The sequence below is a fragment of the Lichenostomus cassidix genome, chromosome 18 (assembly GCF_008360975.1).
Source record: "Lichenostomus cassidix isolate B80296 chromosome 18, HeHo_3.0, whole genome shotgun sequence".
Taxonomy (NCBI): Eukaryota; Metazoa; Chordata; class Aves; order Passeriformes; family Meliphagidae; genus Lichenostomus; species Lichenostomus cassidix.
The window spans coordinates 5,304,009-5,322,663 of record NC_139498.1 but is presented as its reverse complement, the minus strand read 5'-3'; the positions used below and the strand labels follow the sequence as shown (position 1 = coordinate 5,322,663).

The window sequence follows — 18,655 nt, the reverse complement described above, 5'->3', positions numbered from 1 at the left end:
TGTCCATTTTTGGTTGTAGCCTCTTGAATGGGCTTTGTTTGCCCTAAATGTACCTAAAGGCCTTTCATAAATTTGTCTGCTTTTTATTCTCCTATCCTTTTCTAGCCTCTATTTCAGGTAAGCCTGGCTAAGGTGTCACCAGCAGTCACAGCCATGCCTGTGCTCCAGCAGGCTGGGCTACAACACAAACTACCTTTTTCTGCACACAGGGAGCAGATTCTGCAGAAACCCAGCTCAATTTGTGGAAGAAGCAGTTTCTTCCCAGATTGGAAGCCATGAACTGGATTGGAGAAATAAAAATTATGCCCCCTGTGAGCAGATTCCTCGTGTGACTTCTGCAGAATATTGAATTTGTGCTGCCAAGAGTAATTCATAACAAAACCCAAGTATCTGTTACCCTGTGGGATGGTTGTTACCATGCTGTCCTGGCTGCATAATGCTTCAGTTCAATAAGGGAAGGCTGGAGGGAAGAGCACTACACAGTGAGATGAAGTGATTGCAATTTGAAAATGAATGGGAAGGCCTTTGATGAGAGGAAATTCAAGGTTACATTTAATTGAGGACACCCGAGAAGTGGTCAGGTACGTGTCACAGCAAAATGACACAGGATCCATGGATATGAGACCAATTCCTGGGAGTTAATTTTGTATGGAACAGCCATTATTGCTCATAAAAATATTTATGTCTATATTAACACAAACCAGTCTTCCATCTGCATAAATTTGTCTAGTGGAGCCAGCCCCCCGAGCAGTTTGTAATAACTGCACTGGAATTCATGGGCTGTCAGTTCTCAGCCCAGGTTGTGCTGGAGAATTTCTGCTGGTTTACATTGCACTGAGGTGAAGCCACACAGTAAAGTGCTCTGTGCCAATTAGCATTAATTACTGTAAAAGTTGGAGTATTATGGACAGATACTTGGCAAAATTTAAGCAAATTTCCAATAAAATTTTCTCTCCTGAAAAAGAAAAGAAAGGAACATTGTTTGACGGAACCATGCTGATTTTCTAGCCCCAAATTTGTCTTGGCCTGTTATAAGTGGATGAAATTACTTATTCAAGCATAATTGTGGGAAAGAATAGAGGCTGTTCTTGGGATCCCTCAAGTGTGCAGGTTTCACTTACAGAAAAAGCCAAGATTAAATGCTGTTTCCATCTGAGTGGAAAAGCCCTTTTTTTTGGGGACTCTCATTCCTGGTTTAAGTGATGTGTGACATCAGCCCTGATAGCAAATGCATTACTCTAAAGATACTGAGGAATTCAGCAATGCACAGATTTTAATGGAGGTCAATCAAAAGTTTTACATTTTGCACTTAAACTTCCCAAACAGACATATGTAACTTTGGGGTTACTCTAAGCTCTTGGAGATTTTAAAACCTGTTTGAAATTCAGGACTATAAACCAAGCTACTGCAGGATGGGGATTATGTATTTTACTTACTTTTTCGAAAAAAAAAAAATGCTGCAGCTTCAAACTTCTCCCCTCAGATGGTTGTGAAGCTGAATCCGTGCTGCTCACATTCCTCAAGGTGTTGGCACAAAACTCAGGATAGGCACAGACAAACAAAGGCACAGATGGCTGTGATCTGAGAAGTGCTTTGCTTAAAACTCGAAAAAACTTTCAATGTCCACGAATGCAATGGCCATTTGGTAGCCTTCAGGTGAAGGCTGTACCTAAATCCAGTCAGGGTCCTGGAGCCCAGCAGGGCAAAGTGAAAGTGGTCCTGTGCTGTTGGATTTTATCATCTGTACCTGCAGAAGGGCTTTGCTATAAAGCAAGGATGTAATTTAATTATGGTACATAGTAAGTAATACTAGGCTCATCTCAAAGGTGGAATGAATTACCTGAAATGAGCCAGAAATGGGAATTTCAGCTTATTTTCTTGATTTCCTGTCACTTTTTTTAAAAAGAACCACTAGATTGGCTTGTCTCTCTGAAGGCTGTGCCTTGTTCTGCTCTTGCATGCACGCCTGCTATTTCCTTCTCCCCTGATTTGCAGTTCTTGGATGATACTGAAGTTATTTCATTGATTCTCCAATCTGTTCTTCTTCCCCAGATACTTAAAAGTGACTGTGCTGATGAGATTTTTGTGAAGAATGCTGGTTCTGTGGGAACTGACATCTGTATCGGTATTTCCTACTAATCTGTCAGCTCTGGCAGGTTTCTGCAAAGATGCTCATCTCACAAAAGTTCAGTTTGCTGCAGAAAATTCAGTCTCAAAGGAAGATTCGTAGGTTCTTTGTGGGTGCAAATAAAATTGCAAGCCAGGAACGGGGAGGAGAGTCCTGTGGGGAAAAGGAATGCAACAAAATCGTCTAAAATTTTACATAGTAAGGGCCGTGTAGAAATAGCTACCTTTGTTTTGAACTAAATAAATATTCTGCTCTCTGCCTGTCTAACAATGCTGAGCTGCTTTGAACTGAGCTTTTTTCTAAGGTCCTAAACACTTTGTAACCATCTGTCTTCACTCTGTATGAGACACATTAAATAAAGCCTTTGAGAGAAGGAAGAAACTTCTCCCCAAATCTCTGAGCAGCAAATTTGTACACAAAGCCTGAAGGAGACTATCTTTTATATTATCTGTCTGGTTCCCTGTCAATGAAGTGAATTCCAGTGATCTGAGGGGTAGGTCTGATAATTAGGGGCTGTGACATTCACAAGAGTAGAAAGATCACCCAGCAGCTGGCAAAAAAAAAAAGTCTAGAAGAAACCATCTAAGGGAATTTTAATCTGATTTCTGCAGGCTGCAAGACTCAGATGATAATTTGAATAAAAAAATGTAACATGCAGTCTGCATTGGAGCTATTGCTAAAATAATTAATTAATGGTGGATTGCTTCCCTGAATTTGGGATGTGGAGGCAAATAAGTGTCTCATTACAGTCCCAGCTCCATCCAGGAAGAAGCTCAGTGATACCTCTGGAACTTGCACTTAAAATTAGCCATTGTCACTCCCTGATTTGTTTGAACATATCCTCCAGCAAGCTGATCCTCCAGCAAAGCATGTCTTCACCTCAGAGCAATTAAACCAGTGGAACAGGACTTCACTTGAATGCGTTTACTGCTCTGCTCCTGCCTTTGCCATATGCTGATTTCCCCCAGAGGGAGAAAGTCTGAGTGCCATGCAAGATTTTCCAAATAGAATAATAAATGAGTGGGTGTTTGAGCTGTGAAGGGATGTGAAGCTCTGAAGCTGGCGTAGCTGATTTGGTATTTTACTTGCATAGAGTAAACCCAACATTTTCCAGCGTGTTTTCAGCTCAGAAACCTGTGTGTGCTTATGCAAAACATCGCCAAGAACAAATGAAGGTGAAGCACTCATGATAAATTAATGAACAGGTGAAGCCTCTGCTATCCCACTTCCCCAGCTCTGGAAGGTTTTACCAGCTTTAAATTCCAGTAATGAACAGGTTTGTGCTGGAGGGCTCTGCAGGAAGGGGAAGCCCTGCTAGCCCCTCTCTGCTGCTGGCAGTCAGGTCAGGCTCTCCTCATGAGGACACACAGCCCTGCTGCTGCTGTGACACAGCTTCTTCATCCTGCTCACATGCAGGGGATGGTATTTGGATGCTTTTCTGTGCAAGGAGGCTGCAGGAGGACTGGCAAAAGGCTGTGGGCAAGGAGAAGGTTAATGCTCCACTGGTGATGCACCTCAGGGTTGCAGTTCAGTGTGGGGAAGATGCTCAAGGAGAGGGGAAACCTCATTTTTCTTCTCCTGCTCATAGACAGCAAGATTTCCAGGCACTGGCTGTGTCTGAACATCATTATATCAGGGATATATTCAGTATATAACTGTGATAATCAGTGAGAGCTGCTCCCACAGGTCAGGGGTGGTCCTGGGGGTGTCCAGCTCCTGTTTCAGTAAAAGCAGCATGACCTAAGGCTGCTCCAGGCTGGTGCTTTAAGGAACTCCCAAAATCATAAGTTTTCCTGCCCTTTCCCTAGTCTGTCCTCTGGGAACCTCTTCTGGGCTTTCAGGCAGACTCAGAGAAGGCTGCAGGAAGTCTCCAGCTCAGCCAGCTCCCTTAATCCAAAAACACCAGGCAGGTAATTGCTGTTACCACTCCTAACAGCCTTAAAGCTGTGCAGAGCTAAGCAGTGGCTTTAATGGGGCTTCTCTCCAGTTAGGTGATGTTCCTGATGAGGATGGCATTGCTTCATTAATTTACTGCCTTCATCGTTTTCCTGCACTTTGATAGCAAATGATCCTTTGCTCTCAAGGACACAGAGCACACGTTTTCTGTGCAGTATGTGACAATCCCACTCACAGACACAATTTGCTTTAGGAGTGGCCATGCCAGCTCCAGAGATCAGCCTAGTAAGGAGAGCTAGAGACAAAAAGCTTGCAAAAATTGAGTTTAGTAAATTTTTATGGCAATGAATTGATATATGTTGTGATGGAAGGGAAGAGATTGATGTGCTCCAGCTAGCAGAATATACTTCATTAACTTTATTAGGCAAAATTACTTGAGACTTCATCAATATCAAGTGCTAGTCCCTGCACAGAGTAGTACCACAGCACTTAAAAACATCATTAATTGCCAGAGCATATGCTTGCACACATGCAGTAGAAGTGAGATCACTCTGAAGAATTCAGATCTATATGTTCATTTACATCATTCAATTTCATGAATACATGGGAGTATTAATAGCACTTTAAGGAGTTCTGCATTTCATTAATCATATGTACTTATTACTTATTCTGAAGATTTTGCCCAACAAAATATATCAGCTGGCTATGTCAGGTGCTTCTGGTTGGGTGAAAGTTTATGGGGTCAGACTGCAGAAACCCTTGATTTTGGAGATGCTGAACACCTGTGCTCTGGCTGGAGTGAATCTGAATCACATGTGCTAACAGAGGGCCTGGGCTTCATTCCTTCTGTCTCCCTGAGTGGGGTATCCATGGACTTAAACACTTCAGACCTTCATAACACCAATTATTCACCTCCAAGCCTTGCAAATGAAGCATTGACTCAGCAAGCCCTTTAAAAAAATACAGGAAGGGATTTTGGAAATGGCCACACAGCTGGATTTGTGCTGGAGCAAGGCTGGTGGAGCTGGTTAGGGCTGGCAAGGTCCCAGGTTAACAGGACACAGCTGGGGCAGCAGGTGTGGGATGGAATAAGAGGGGATAAGAGGGGATAGGATGGAGTAGCTTTGCTGCAGGGACCTCCAGCAGGCTCAGAGCAGAGCTAGAGGCTCCACAGTCATCTCAGGCCAAGCTGTGGCTGGATTTGTGAGGGCAGGTAAGAGTTTCCCTACAATTTATTAGTTTTCCTGGAGGTCGAAGCTCTGCCTGTTGGTCTGTGTTGATGTTGATCATGTGCTTTGGTGCAGCTCAGAGCTGAAGTTCCAGCTAACTCTGAGCAGTTGTTTCTCTAGAAGTTTTGGTGTTCTGATAACTTAGTTCTGGAGAAGGGCATTCCCCAAGGGAATTTAAATGGCTTTCCTTGAAGCCTTAAGGATGCAAGAGTTCAGATGAACATGGTGAATTTTCTGGAGTACAATATTATTGCTGCTATCACAAGAACTGGCTGCTCAGGCATGGAGTGAGGCAGGAGCCCTTTCCTGGGAGCTATGTTTGCATTCCCAGATTTCCAACAGGAAAGTTTTGGGTTTCTAGGCCAAAAGGAGCTCCTGCCAGGACGGGAGTCTGCCTACCTGTTTTGTTCTGTTTTCCTTAATTCTTGTTTCCCCACTCATGGTTTTGAGTCACTAGGACACTGTGGGCTTCAGTTTGGGAGGGAGCAGCTGCTGAGCTTCTGTGCCACCTCCTCTGTGCCCTGAGCAGCTTTCCACAGGCTCTGACAAAACCCTTGTTTGCTCATCATTAATCTGTGCTCACAAAAGTAAAAAAAAAAAAAATCTGAAAAACAAAACAACCTTCATATATTGCTGTGACCATGAAGTTTATGAGTCCTCAATGCTGAATATTCAAAACCCCTGAAATCAGTTTCCTGATTAGTCCTGCTCTGAGTTCATGTGTGCCAGGGATTTTTGGGGTGCTCCAAGTGTTGAATTTGGACTCTCTGCATGCACCCAGCTATCCTGGAACCTGCTTTTAGCCCTGCTGCCTCTCCAGTTTAGGATTGCACCCAACTGCAATTCTCCCTGGTAATACTTTTGCTGAGGTGGTTCCTCTAAACCTAAAAGAGCAGGGGATGGTTTGTAAGCATGAAAAAAAGGCCTCTTACTTTGTCAGAGGAAAGCTTGTCATAGCTCTGTGAAAGAGCATTGTGGTTTTATGTGTAAATGTCTGATAAAATTTCAGCTGAAAAGAAAAAAAGGCAGAATTTTTATAAAAAGAGCCTTCTGGTGCTCTTACTCAGAAGAGCCATATGCAGAGTAGTTGGTGTGGGGAAGTGTTCTCTGTGCTGAACTCTGCTACCCCAGAGAACAAGATGTTCTAGGAGGTTCAGATCAAAATTTAAATGCTTCATATGTTCTCCTTGTCTAATAATATGTAAAAACACACAGCTCTGATATGGGACATTTATTTATTGTTTTCCCTTTCCTGTTTTCCTGCTCAAGCAGAAGGATTCTCATTCTAATAAATCTTTATCCAGCTGAATGAAAATATGGATTTTAAAAAAAGTGGGGAGGGGGATGTAGTTGTTAGACAGAATTTTGCTCCTGTCTGCAGCTCCTGTGGAATTGGGCTGTTGGGATTTCCTGGTCCAGCAGCCCAGCCCAGGGGAGCTACCTCTGCCATTCCTGAGAGCTGCTGCAGAAAACTCATTTGCAGGGCTAAAGCCTTTTCAGCGTGATAAATTCTATATTTTCCCCCCTACATCTTTACTTTCCAACCTCCCTTCTTCCTTTTTAATTTAACTAGGCCAAGTGGGATAAAGCAAGGAGTAGGTTTCTGCACCCCAGGTAAAATTTATAGCTTTTGAGAAGCTCGTAGGGCTCAGGATGTTAATTGTAACCTGGGACTGGAGCTAGAAGTGGTAAATCTTTAATAACCTCATGTGCTGCTGCTGGGAAAGAGGGAAAGACTGAACAGTCTGTTCCCCTGAACACACCCCTGTGATGTCCCTTGGCGTTGGTTTTTGTGATGGCACAGAGCTTGGAATGTTTTTAGAAATCCTAAAAGTAAACCGTGGCATGCACATATGAACAAGGGCTGTGTCCAGGTCTTTCCAGTGTTCAGGCAAAATTTGATTTTGTCATGGTGCTGCAGGTGGGAGGGCAGAAGTGATGGATCCTTCCAGGAAGGGGTGGGAGAGCTCAGCTGGGGAAAGGAGCTTCCCCAAGGACTGTTCCATGGCTGCATTTCACCCTTTTGTGTTTCACCTGGGGCTTCTCTTGTTGGGATGCACAGAGACCTAAATCCATTTGCAGTTTCTCCCCTGAATTCCTCTCCCCTGTATAATTTTACTGTGTATGAAGAGGGAATCCACGAGTCCAGCCCCAGACCAGAGCCCCCTTGCTGCAGGCAATCACAAAGCAAAACCATGTCTGCCAAAAAAAAGTTTGCAAGGTTACATTTTTCTAAAAATAAACCCATTTTCTTCAACTTTGTTTTTCATTCTGAGGTGGCAAATGAATCTATTCTCCTGTTTAGCCTTGAGTGAGAGGCTAGAGTCATCTGAAGAGTATGAAAGAGGGTTAAAAAACTGTAACAATCTTCTAAAAACTTAAAATGAGCAGGTTTCATGACCCAGCAGATTAATTCAGAGAGAATCAAGTGCTACATGGCAGAGGTAAGACATCTGATGAACGGCTCCAGCACAGGAGGGCAGATGATGTCAGCTTCATTTGCAAGTAATTGTTTTTGTACATGGCTGGCATAAAATCTGCAGCAGCCTGGCATTTCAGAGTGCTCCTGGAACAAATGGGCAGCAAAGGCAGGTGTTTCATATTCAACCAGCAGCACCTCGACTGTACCTAATTAATTTATATAAAACATCTATCTACCTGAGAGGGAAAGCCACTGTAAAGCTGGAATATTGCTATAAGCACTGATCTGCAATTTTTCCTGGCTTGCCAAGTGTGGGTTTAGTGCTGGGCTGGGCGCATCAAGGTGGGGCAAGTAGTCCAAACCTGGCTCAGGAGGTAAAGCAAGGCATGGGCAATGAATATTTTTAGTTCTCTGAGGCAGTTTGTGGTTCATGGACAGAAAACAATCACCACCTGATGGCTGCTCATTCTTCTCTGCAAAATAAGCTGTTGGTCTCATTTTGTTCTTTATAGACAGGTATGCTCATCATCCAGAAATTGCCCACCAGATTTAGCGCTAATTAGCTGCAGTGCTGGCTGTCTTTGCCCAGAGATGTAAATGAGAGAGGAACACAGATGTTAAAATATCCATTTATCCTCAGATTTTGCTCCTTTTCTTTTTTTTTTTTCTGTCCCTGGTACTTTCTCTTGCACTTTGTTGTCATTTACGTCTGTGCGCTGTGAAGGTCAAGGAATGTGGCCCTTTGTCTTTTGGAAAAGTGATTTTTGCAAGCACTCGGTATTTTTATGAAGCCTTGAGAGCAGCCAGTGCCCCTCAGTGGTTTGGCATGAGGCACTTTGGGGTGAAGGTGTAGGTAGGGATGAGTCAAGCTCTGTTGAAGAGACTTTTATGCAGAAGAACTCTGTGAAAGAGGGAAAAATAAAATTATCTTCCCCAAGCTTGTTTGTCATCCTGCTGCCAGGTGCAAATGATTTCCACTGAAAGGACCTGTTAGCAAATCCTTGGGTTCTCTAGTTCTCCTTGAGCCTTGTGAGTCCACAAACATCTGGTTGATATTTTTTTCTTTTGGGTCTCACTTTCCCTATGTTGTCCCAAGTGTTGGGGACATGTGGGGCACTGTGGGCTCCAGGGGTTGGATGAACTGTGATGCAGAACATACATCATTTTAGGATTTGGTTGTTGCTGATGTGACTTGGCCACGTCTGAATAATGTGCTGTTGGCTCAGTAGATGTTTCAAAGCAAGCTATTTCTGTGAAGGCTAACACTGCTGACTATTTGACTGCCTGAATGAAGAGCCTGAGAGTTCAAACCTCTGTCTCTTTTTACGTTTTCTCTGGCTGCTAAATGATTTTTATTGTATTTCATTTCACTCAATAACCTTATCACAGACTTGAAATGAATTTATCCCCCGCTTTCCCTCCTCAGACAGAAGCTGATGAGGTCTCAATTTTCCAAATAGGCTTCACTTACAGTTGCAGAAACCTCTGAAAATTGAAGCTGCTTTCCTTCCCCCACTTGCAGTTCCAGAGAGTAAATGCTATGCAGTGGTGTGAGGAGCACAGCCCAGAGCTTTGCAATTAAAAGTTCCTATTTCCAGAGCTGGGAGAAAGTCCCTTGTCAATGGAACAAGTGCAGGGCAAAGCAATGGCTTTTCATTTCCTGTGAGCCAATAATCCCAGGTTCAGTCCCAAGCAATAGCCTTGCTCTGCTTGTGTTGTGGTTCAGACTTGCTCCAGCTCCTCCCAACCTGCATGGAACTGGAATTAATAACACACAATGGGGAAAAAATCACATTTCTGGCTGCTGGGGGGATATATCCTACTTTATACAGCTCTTCTGAAATGATTAAAAATGAAGAAGGCCATGAGTTTTAATTATGCACTTTTTGGCAGGATATGGACTGAGTCTGTTTTCTTTAGTGGGCTGTGGCTGTGGATCCATGTGTTTCTCTGCTGCTACTTGGAAAGAGTCATATTTTTACAGGAACATAACCCATTTTCCCTTTATTGTAATTGTTTTGGAATAAGAAGTAATCATCCAGGACTGAACAACTTGCTCTACCAAACGTTCTGTTCTCAATCCTAGTAAATTGCTTTGAGAATTGAACAAAGCTCTGCTCAATCATGCAAGATATCCATTCTGAAGAACTCCAGGAAAGTAAACCTGCCTTAGCCCATTGCAATCATCTTTTTTACTCCTCGAAGATAAAACTGTAAGAGAATGATTCCAAGTGCACAGGAATCCACACTCAATGAAGAAATTAGTTTGATGAAACAACTTCATGTTCCTCATCTAAATCCCCTGACCTGGCAAGTGTTTAACTTCTAATTTATTACTAATAGAGCAATTCTGCTCTGATAGAACCTTCCATCTGTGGGTATTAGTTTTGCAGTTAGGAATGGAGGCGTTGAGCTCTTCTGGAGGGATCTGCATGGGCAGGCAGAGAGTGGAGGGAATGGGGTGTAAAACAGGGGTAATTCACCTGTGTTTTTATGGATAATTGGTCTGCAGGCACTGCCTGTACCCCCTGGGCTCCAGACCAAACCCCCCAGGGAACAGCTGTCCAGATAACATCATTTGCTGGGGTTTTTTGGGTTGTTTTTGTTTTTACCCTGTAAGTACTAAGTAGATATTTGTATGGTTGGGAAAGTCTCCTTTGAAGTCTTTATTTCTTATGTGCAAGCACAGTACCTCTCAAATTGGGATTTAAATCTTTAAACTTTTTTTCTTCCCCCCCTTCCCATGCCATTTGTTGGCTTTATTAGTTGGTTAAGTCAGAAATTGAGTGTACAGCCTCCAGTGCCACCCCATGGTCATGCACTGGTCACAGCCTGTGGCACATGAGCTTTCCCATCTTCTTAGGGAGAGAAAAAAGGTAATAAAAGTTTTTATGGAATAAGAAAAGTGATATTGGAGGTGGTTATTGTTCACAGAAATGCTGCATTTTTCAAAGAGTTGTGTGAAGGTTTCTTGTACTTTATCATTTCTATTTGTAGCTATGGGAGGTTGGTAGGGAATGTTTGGAAGAAACCATCTGCCTATTGAGTAAATAATATTTTATAGGTTGGTGCAGAGTTCCTTTCCTTTTTCTTTTAAAGATCATAAACTAGTGAATATGACAGGAACAAAAAGTTAGGGTTTTGAAACCACTGGGGTGTAACAAACTAATAATGATAAAGCCTTGGAAAAGGGCAGTGCACCTGGGCATTTTCAGAGCCTGTGTAAATACAGGTTGGTGGAACAGCTAAATAATGTCATTTATTTTATCACTACAAGTGTCTTCCAATGCTGGGCAAAGTGCTGCAATGTCTTCAGCCTCCTGCTCCACAAGGCTAGGAATACAAAGCTGATCTGGAGCAGTAGAGGTAAAAAACCCTGAAAATAAATTTGTAACGTGGTTGTTTTTTTAACTTGGGAAAATACAGTGTTGAATTTGCATCATTTGAAGTCTGTTCAGAGTTAGAATTGCTCATAGTTATGCACATAATCAACTTGGGCTTTTTGTATCTAGAGAGACACCTGTTCAACACTGCTGCTGGATTGTTGTCCTTTTGGATAAAAATCTTCAGGGAGAAGATAGCCCTTTATGCTGAAACATTCTGGTGATAGAGTGGGATTACATTACATTTCTGTAATGTTTCTCATCCAGCATGTCTCAGCTTCCCAAACTGAACCCGAGAGAAGCTGGGGAGGCTTATTTAAAGTATTTCTGTGAGAGGCAGAAGGAGAAGTAGGAACTGCAAATCCCTATTTCTTATGTTTATATGGAGTAATCTTGTTGGAAATGCCACATGTTGCCCACAAAAGCAGCTGGGGGTTCATTCCCAGTTCAGGCTCTGGGTTCCTGCTGCTTCTGAGGGGAGTTGGTGTTTTCAGATTATCCATCTCCAGAGCCACAGGAAACTCTCCATAGTTATTTTCAGCATTTCTCTAATTCTCACAGAACACAAATCTGTGGGTCTGGCGCTGGAGGTGCTGGGGATGCACAGGATAGGGATGAATTTGGGAGAAAACCAAGGGAATTCCCCATTGCCACAGGGCCAGGCTCTGCTGCTGCTGTGCACCTGCCTGGGGCTGGAGGAGCTGATTGGAGATGAGCATTAGCAGGGCCAAGATGTTGAATTTTGAAGTGATAGTTTTCCCTTGAGTTTTGGTTTTTTTTTTTTTTTAATAAGCAATATGATACAAGGCACAGTGGGTGCTATCAGCTGGTAAGAAATGGCTGGTGATTAAACAAAATATTCTATTTTTTTTTAGAAAAATTAGATTTAGATTTAGAAAAATGTAGATTTTAGGGGGTTGATAACTACATTTAAAGTAGTTATTAGTGTGTGTGGGCAGCACTGATGGAAATTAATTTTTTTTTCTAGTGAGGCACATCCTAGTCCTGCAAAGAGCCAATTTGACCCTGTAACCTTCCTCATTATGCTCATTAAACAGGAAGAACCTCCTCCTGCAGGTTTGAGGAGTCTTGGGATATAAAAGCTGATAAAACCCTGGTAGACTTTTTTTTTTCCCCCCCCTTCTGTATAATATTTTCAGCTTTCATGTTTAATAAAGTGATTTTGAGGCATCTCCCTTGATTGACATCTCCCATCAGAACTTTGGATTCTTCTCTCAAGCAGCATCCCCTCATGTTTTGTGGGCATAGAATTGTGATGCACTTCAGTTGTTATTATTTTATTTTCAGTGCTGCACAGCTGACCAGTGAAGCAGTTTCTCTTTGAGTACAGGTTACTCCTTCTCCATTCAGATTGTCCCCACACAGTTGGTTTTATTCCTTCCAGTCATCAATTTCATTTTTCCTTCCTAATTCATGTACCTTTCATGAGCTGTTAATATTTTTCATTAAATAATGATGCATCAGAAATTCTCAGTTGTGTCTCTTTATCTTTAATGTAGTATTATTTAAAGAGGGTTACACTGAATTAATTGGGGGCTGATGCTTCTGAAATTTGATTGACTTTGTAAGTTCAAAGGATTTCTGGTAGATACAGATTTTTTTAATTATAAGCTTTTTCTGCTATGTGTATGCATTTAATAATGCAATGCATTTAGAGAAAATAAACACTAATTTTACACTCTTTGGTGCCACATGATGGCACTCGTCTTTTTCCTGCTCATCTGAATGAAATTTAGAAAACCACTTGTTTTTCCTTTGAAAAATATTCTGGTGGCAGTCAGGATATTGCATGATGTAAAAACAGGAAAAAAAAAAAGAACCCAAACCCAACCATTTCCCTTTCCCCATTATGTGGTTTGTGGGTTTGGTTCTTGTGCTGTTGTTTTGGGTTTATTTTCCTCCTCAGACCAAAGGGAAGCTATTATACCCTTTTAGAGAAATTTTGGTGAAGCCTTTTTTGGTTTTGTTTGTTGGGAGTTTTTGTTTTCATTTGGCATTAAGGAATAATGATCCTTTTGTGGCTCTTTGGAGTATCTGAGATAATATTGTGCCACCAGGAGTAATCCCATAATGAAAAATCCACCCAGACCCCTTTGCACATTGATCACCATTTAGCAAATGCTGTTTGAGGCAGTGCCAGGGATGGGGTGAGGGATGTGGTGCCCCAAACTCAGGTCTGTCAGGGCAAAAAAAAAAAAGAGGTGGGGACTAGAAACTGAGCCTGATTATAGAGGAAGTTCATTATTTTTCTTCTATTTCTTTTTCATGTCACTTTTATTTCTTATTTCTGCTGGCATTTCTGATTGCACTGTTTGTTCTTTCTCATTTTGCCTGCTGTATCACAGCTTCACAGTTCTGTGCTCTGAATTTTTAACTCTGGTGGAAAATACATGTAATGTTTTATTTTCACCATGTTAGACATTGATCAGCCATGCCTCTGAGAACATGTAAGCTCCAGGTGTGCTGATTTGTATTTTAAAAATAGTGTTTATTCTTTTTATAAAGAGATTTATATCTGAGATGAAAAACGTTTTAATTACTGCTGGGCTCTGTAAGTGAAGTAGGTACCAGCCCTGTTCTTTGAAACTTAATACAGTTTATTTAAACTAGGCAACCAAATTCAGCATAAACTTTATCTTACACCAATACTGAGTTTGAACTGAGATGAACTTGTGGCAGTCAAAGAGCTGATCAAAGAGAATGCTGTCAGGTGGTATTACAGGTTCTGTAATCAGGAGGAAAAAAGTAATTTAAGTAATTTCATGAAAACATTGTCACTTTTGGCAATTTCCAGTAACATGGCTTTCAGGCATTGCAGTTTTTGTCTCACGTGGATGTGTCAGAGATCTGCAGAAACAAACTGATCACACACATAAGGAGCCAATTAAAATAAATGTTTTGTTTGATGGGATGTGTTATCAGTAACAGCAGCAAACATCACTGACAGAACACTGGAAGTTCATTAGGAAAGGTGTTTAACTTCTGTTTCCTCTTCAAACTAAATTAATAATAAATAATTGTCTTGCTTTGGTTCTCTCTGCAGCTGGGGTGGGTGGGAATGTGCAGTTCTTGAATAACCACCTCAGTGGTCAGCCTTGCAGGATGAACAGCTTGTCCTGCATCCCAATAATCCCTGGAATTGTGCTGAGCTGCTGGTTTGACTTCTACAAGAAGGGAATAAAACTTCCAAGGAAATCATACACAAAATGGAATTAACTCTTTCTAATGCCTCAAAGGTCAGACCTGGGGGATGGATCTAGAAGGAAAGTCTCTCTCCTTCTGTTTCTGGACCTCTGGAAATGAAAGGAAAAACTGGACCAGAGTATTCAGGATTTCTTTTACTATTCCTGCTGCTCATGTTGATTTTGGATCACATCACATGTCAAAGCTCTTGTTAATCCCACTCTAGTGCTTGTCCTTCTTCAATACAAGTTTTGTTGTTGCGTTTTGAATGTCCTTGAGAGCCAGTTTGTGATTTGTGTGGTTCCCCCAGAGGGAGATCTTTGTATTATCTCTTTTAAACAATGTTCATTGTTGGAATTATTAATGTCCATCACTCCTATGGGGTAAATCCTCTGTCCCTGTTGGTTTTGGGGCTGAGGATTGGCCAAGGTGTCTCTGTGCCATTGCCCCCTTGATGTTTGAGTGACAAAAGGCTGAGATATCATTCCAAGATCTCCATTCCTTGGGGAGAAAACAAGTGTGAGGTTTGAGGCTGTGTGCTCTGATTCCAGCCACCCACAGCCTCCAAGGCTTGGTTTTAATTATGATTTTTAACCTGGAGCCCTCGGTTTTCTTGAACCTGAGGGAACCTTTCTGAATAGGGCTTTGATGGAAGAGATCAGCTTGATTTGCTCTGTGGTTTGTGGATTTGTGTTCCCTTAGGGGAGGGAGGGACTGGGCAGAGGAGGGGAAGATTTCCTTTGCCTTCTCTTGTTAGTGCATCCCAATGCTGGGAGAGGAGCAGGAATTGCTGCTGTTGGGCTGGGGAGCTGCTCAGCCTCTCAGGGAACTTTTAGGATTGTTTTCCTGAAGAACTAGAGCTAGAACAAGAACTAGAGAACTTGAGGGAAGAAGCTCCAGTCTGGAGGGAAGAGACTACTCTGCAAGGATGTGTGGAAGGTGTTTATAGCCCACCCTTGCTGCCACTCTTTTGGCCAGTGGATCTGAGTCCTGGCTGCTGTAAGAAGTTCTATGCTTTAGCTGGGACAAAATCAAGCTTTAGGGGATGAAACAGCCTCCCCAGGTTGTTTTTCAAGGAATTCCTTAATCAGAGACTTGGCTGCTGTGCAGGGAGCTAGCTGGGGCTCAGGATGGTTCTGGGCTCCCCTCTGCCCTGTGCTGCTTTGCCCCTGGATTTCTGAGGCACAGCTGCAGGCAGATGTGGTGTGGAACTGGGAGTGGCTTTCTCCATTACATCTGTTGCCATTGCCTCTCTTGCTACAGCTTTGCTTCACTTCTCTATAATTTAATGTAAAGCTTTATTTTTCTTACAGCCAAAGTTCCCTTTTCTCAATGAGGCAAATCCACACCTGATGTTCTTCTGCCTCTTCTTTTTTTTTTCCTGTTTTTTTAATTTTCTTTTTTTTTTTTTTTTCCCTGCAAGCAAATTGAGTGTGATCTGAGCATTCTGGAGTATTTGTGCTGCAGGAGGGAGCTGCACTAATTGGGTGGGCTTGGCTGGGTGTCAGAGCTCTGAGTGTCACAAGGAAGATGAACACAGAGCAGCTGGGATTGCAACCCAAGCTGGATGCTCTCACTGCCTGCAGAGGAGCTTTAGAAAAGGATGGGAAAAAACTGCCAGGCTGGAGCTTTGTGCTGCTCCTGTGTGAACTTGGTATTGATTGTTGTTCTCCAGAGGGGCACAGAGGAGAGGAGGAGGGAGCCTGAGGTGTTTGTGTTCTCTGCTCAGCCCAGGGGGAGCAGGATGGCTCAGGGATGGGAGGCTGGGGAGAGGCAGCTCCTCAGGGGAGGAGAAAAGTGGTGTTTGCTTGTCTACATGTGTCGTTTTCTCTATAATTCTCCTTATTTTTAATTTGCAACAGGTTTAGCTGCAGGTTTTGCTCCCTTCAGGCTGTGGAGCAGGAAAAGGAGTGCCTGAAGCACCACCATCCTCTTGGGTTGGTGCTGATCTCAGGAGAAAGCTCCACCTGATGCAGTGGGTTTTGGGGTTTTTTTTTTTTCTTTTTCAAACAAATAACTGGTCTCCCCCCAAATAATTAAACCAAGAAGTCTGTTCTTTGTGTGTGAGCCTTGGGTGGAATAATTAAGTTGTTTTTGTTCTGAGGGATTGATCTGAATTGATCTGTGCTGGGAGATTGCAAATGCCATTCCCTGGCTGAAAGGGTTTGGTACCATGAGCAGATGTTTGTTTCTCCAGTCAGCTCTTTGGAAAGGGGAGGTAAAAGAAGTTGTCTGGAGGCTATTCATCCCAGAATAGGGATGAAACAGGGAAAATAATCTTGTAGGATTTTGTTCTGGGCACAGAAGGGGTGAGATGGGTGGGTTTTGTGATTTATTGCAAGAACTGGAGTAGTTGAAAGTTCCAGAGGACACAAGAGCTGGGGTAGAGCAGATCTCAGGAGAGCCAAGGAAGAAAGAAAACAGGGATCTGTTATCTGCATTTGCCATGGTCATAGAGTGACTCCTTAAGATGATTTTTTAAAGTTATTCTTTCCATAGAGCACCTACCAGCACCTGTTAAAATAGGAATTCTTAGAATAAAAATCCCTCGTGGGTGGGTATGGTGGATGCTGTCAGAAAATACCAGAACACACCAAAGGGATCAGCAGGCTTTGGGATCTAGAATGGCGCCCAATTTAGAGGGAAACTTCTAAGGGAGAAGTTGCTGTTGGGTTTGTGTGGGTTTTTTTATTTGTTTATTTAACCTTTCAACTTTTCCTTAGGAAGCCTTAAGGCTCCTTTTCTGTTGGAACCTGTTAGGGAAACTTAAGACTGAATTACATTTGTCCCTTTAATGAGCATTTAAGGGTTTGGGCGATTTCTCTCCCTCCCAGCTCTTGCTGGGAATCCTTCCAAGCTCCTGCCTCTGGGTTTTGTGGTTGTTGGAATTACAATGTATTCATATTTCATGCTGGAGATGTGCTAAACTACACAATGAGTCTGAGAGCAAGGATCAAAATACTCAGTTGGTGGCATGGATAAAATGATGTTTTGCATGATAAATTTTATAACCACAGCAGAAAAGTCTCATTTGCCTTCAGATTTGTGGTGTCTCACTCTATGAAATACCCTAAGCTCGTGGCAAGACACTCTGTGGGTGGTAATTTTAATAATTTATTTTTTTGTGCTGATGCTGTGTAGCAGTGTGTGAATCCTAGCCAATATATTCTGTAATGTATATATTTGAAGGGATGTGTTTTTTAAAGTGTGCTCTAGATACTCATCAAAAATAGTATTTGGTGTTTGTTTGATCAACAGATGATAAATTCCACCTAAACCAACATTTGTTCACTTTCCCAGGTGGGATGAAATGAGGATAAAAGGTGCTCTTGCCAGAATTGCTGAATTCTTTCCTTGCAGTGACTAGCTGTATGACCTCAGCTGTATTTCATTAGTCACCAAATGATGATTTAACGATGTAATTAATGATGGAGATTAGCATTAACAACCCGAGGCAGTTCCCATGCTCTTGGGGAAGCAGAATCAGCTGCTCCTGCAGTGCTGAAGCCATGCAGCCCCTGGGAGCTTCTCACCTTCACCTTTCCCACCAATATTTAGGTGCACAGGGCTGGGGCTTTGGCTGAGCTGCTCTCAAGGACACCACAACTTCTCTTGTTGTCAGCCAGAGCTCTAAATTATCCCTTCCAGCCCAAGCAATGGCCCAAAGGTTGCCTCTCCCAAGATGGATTTGTTTGGGAGCAGCAAACCCAGAGCAGGAGAGGTTTCTGCAGCCACAAGATGGCAATCACAGAGCAAACATCCACCCTCTGCAGGCTGCAGCTCCTAAATTAACACCAGGCTCCTTGGGCTGCAGAGACTCCCATAAAACAGAAATGGTGCAGCAGGTAGAGAGAAGTGCTGTGCAGTGTGTATGTGAAATGTTCATGTGCTTGTTGAAATGGCATTTCTTCCCTAAACCCCACAAATGCCCAGTGCACTATGTAAATACCCTGCTCACTGCCTCAGGCAATTGCTGGGATAACTTTTTCTGGTTTATCTTTATCACTTTAGGGCTGAGGCAAGTGGAAGGCAGCAGTATTATATTAATATATGTATGATGATTCCAGCCTACTGTAGTTACTATAAAGCTGTTTAATAGCGGCCTTTTTATTTCATCTCTTTTACCAGAAGCTGCACAAATTGTATGGTTACTTTTATATTTCAGTCCTGAGGGCAAAAAAATAACTGTAAAAATCGGCTTGGAATGTTCCCTGTTAAACTACTTTCACGGGTCAGAGGCATGACATGAAATATTTCTACAGAGAAAATAAGTTCTGCAGTACGTCACCGCTACAGGCTCCATTTTCACATCCTGCAAAATAGCTCCTCTCCATTCTCCCCATTTCTCTTGCTGTGTGAATGGATATGGAAGTGTTATCAGAGTTGGCTGCGC

General features: G+C 42.5%; 2 long non-coding RNA genes across 2 annotated transcripts in view; one reads left to right on the top strand and one right to left on the bottom strand.

The window, feature by feature from the left end:
- Positions 1 to 1,491: 1,491 nt before the first annotated feature.
- On the bottom strand, positions 1,492 to 6,981 carry LOC146429508 (uncharacterized). The gene is made up of 3 exons (XR_014855584.1): positions 6,921 to 6,981; positions 5,708 to 5,826; positions 1,492 to 2,281 (listed from the first exon to the last, which is right to left on the bottom strand). It is a non-coding gene; the product is annotated as an uncharacterized LOC146429508 (long non-coding RNA).
- The window catches only part of LOC146429507 (uncharacterized), a 26,913-nt gene continuing 13,412 nt past the window's right edge, over positions 5,155 to 18,655 (top strand). Inside the window, exon 1 of the long non-coding RNA XR_014855583.1 lies at positions 5,155 to 5,237. This is a non-coding gene — a long non-coding RNA (uncharacterized LOC146429507). The remainder of the gene's footprint in view (positions 5,238 to 18,655) is intronic.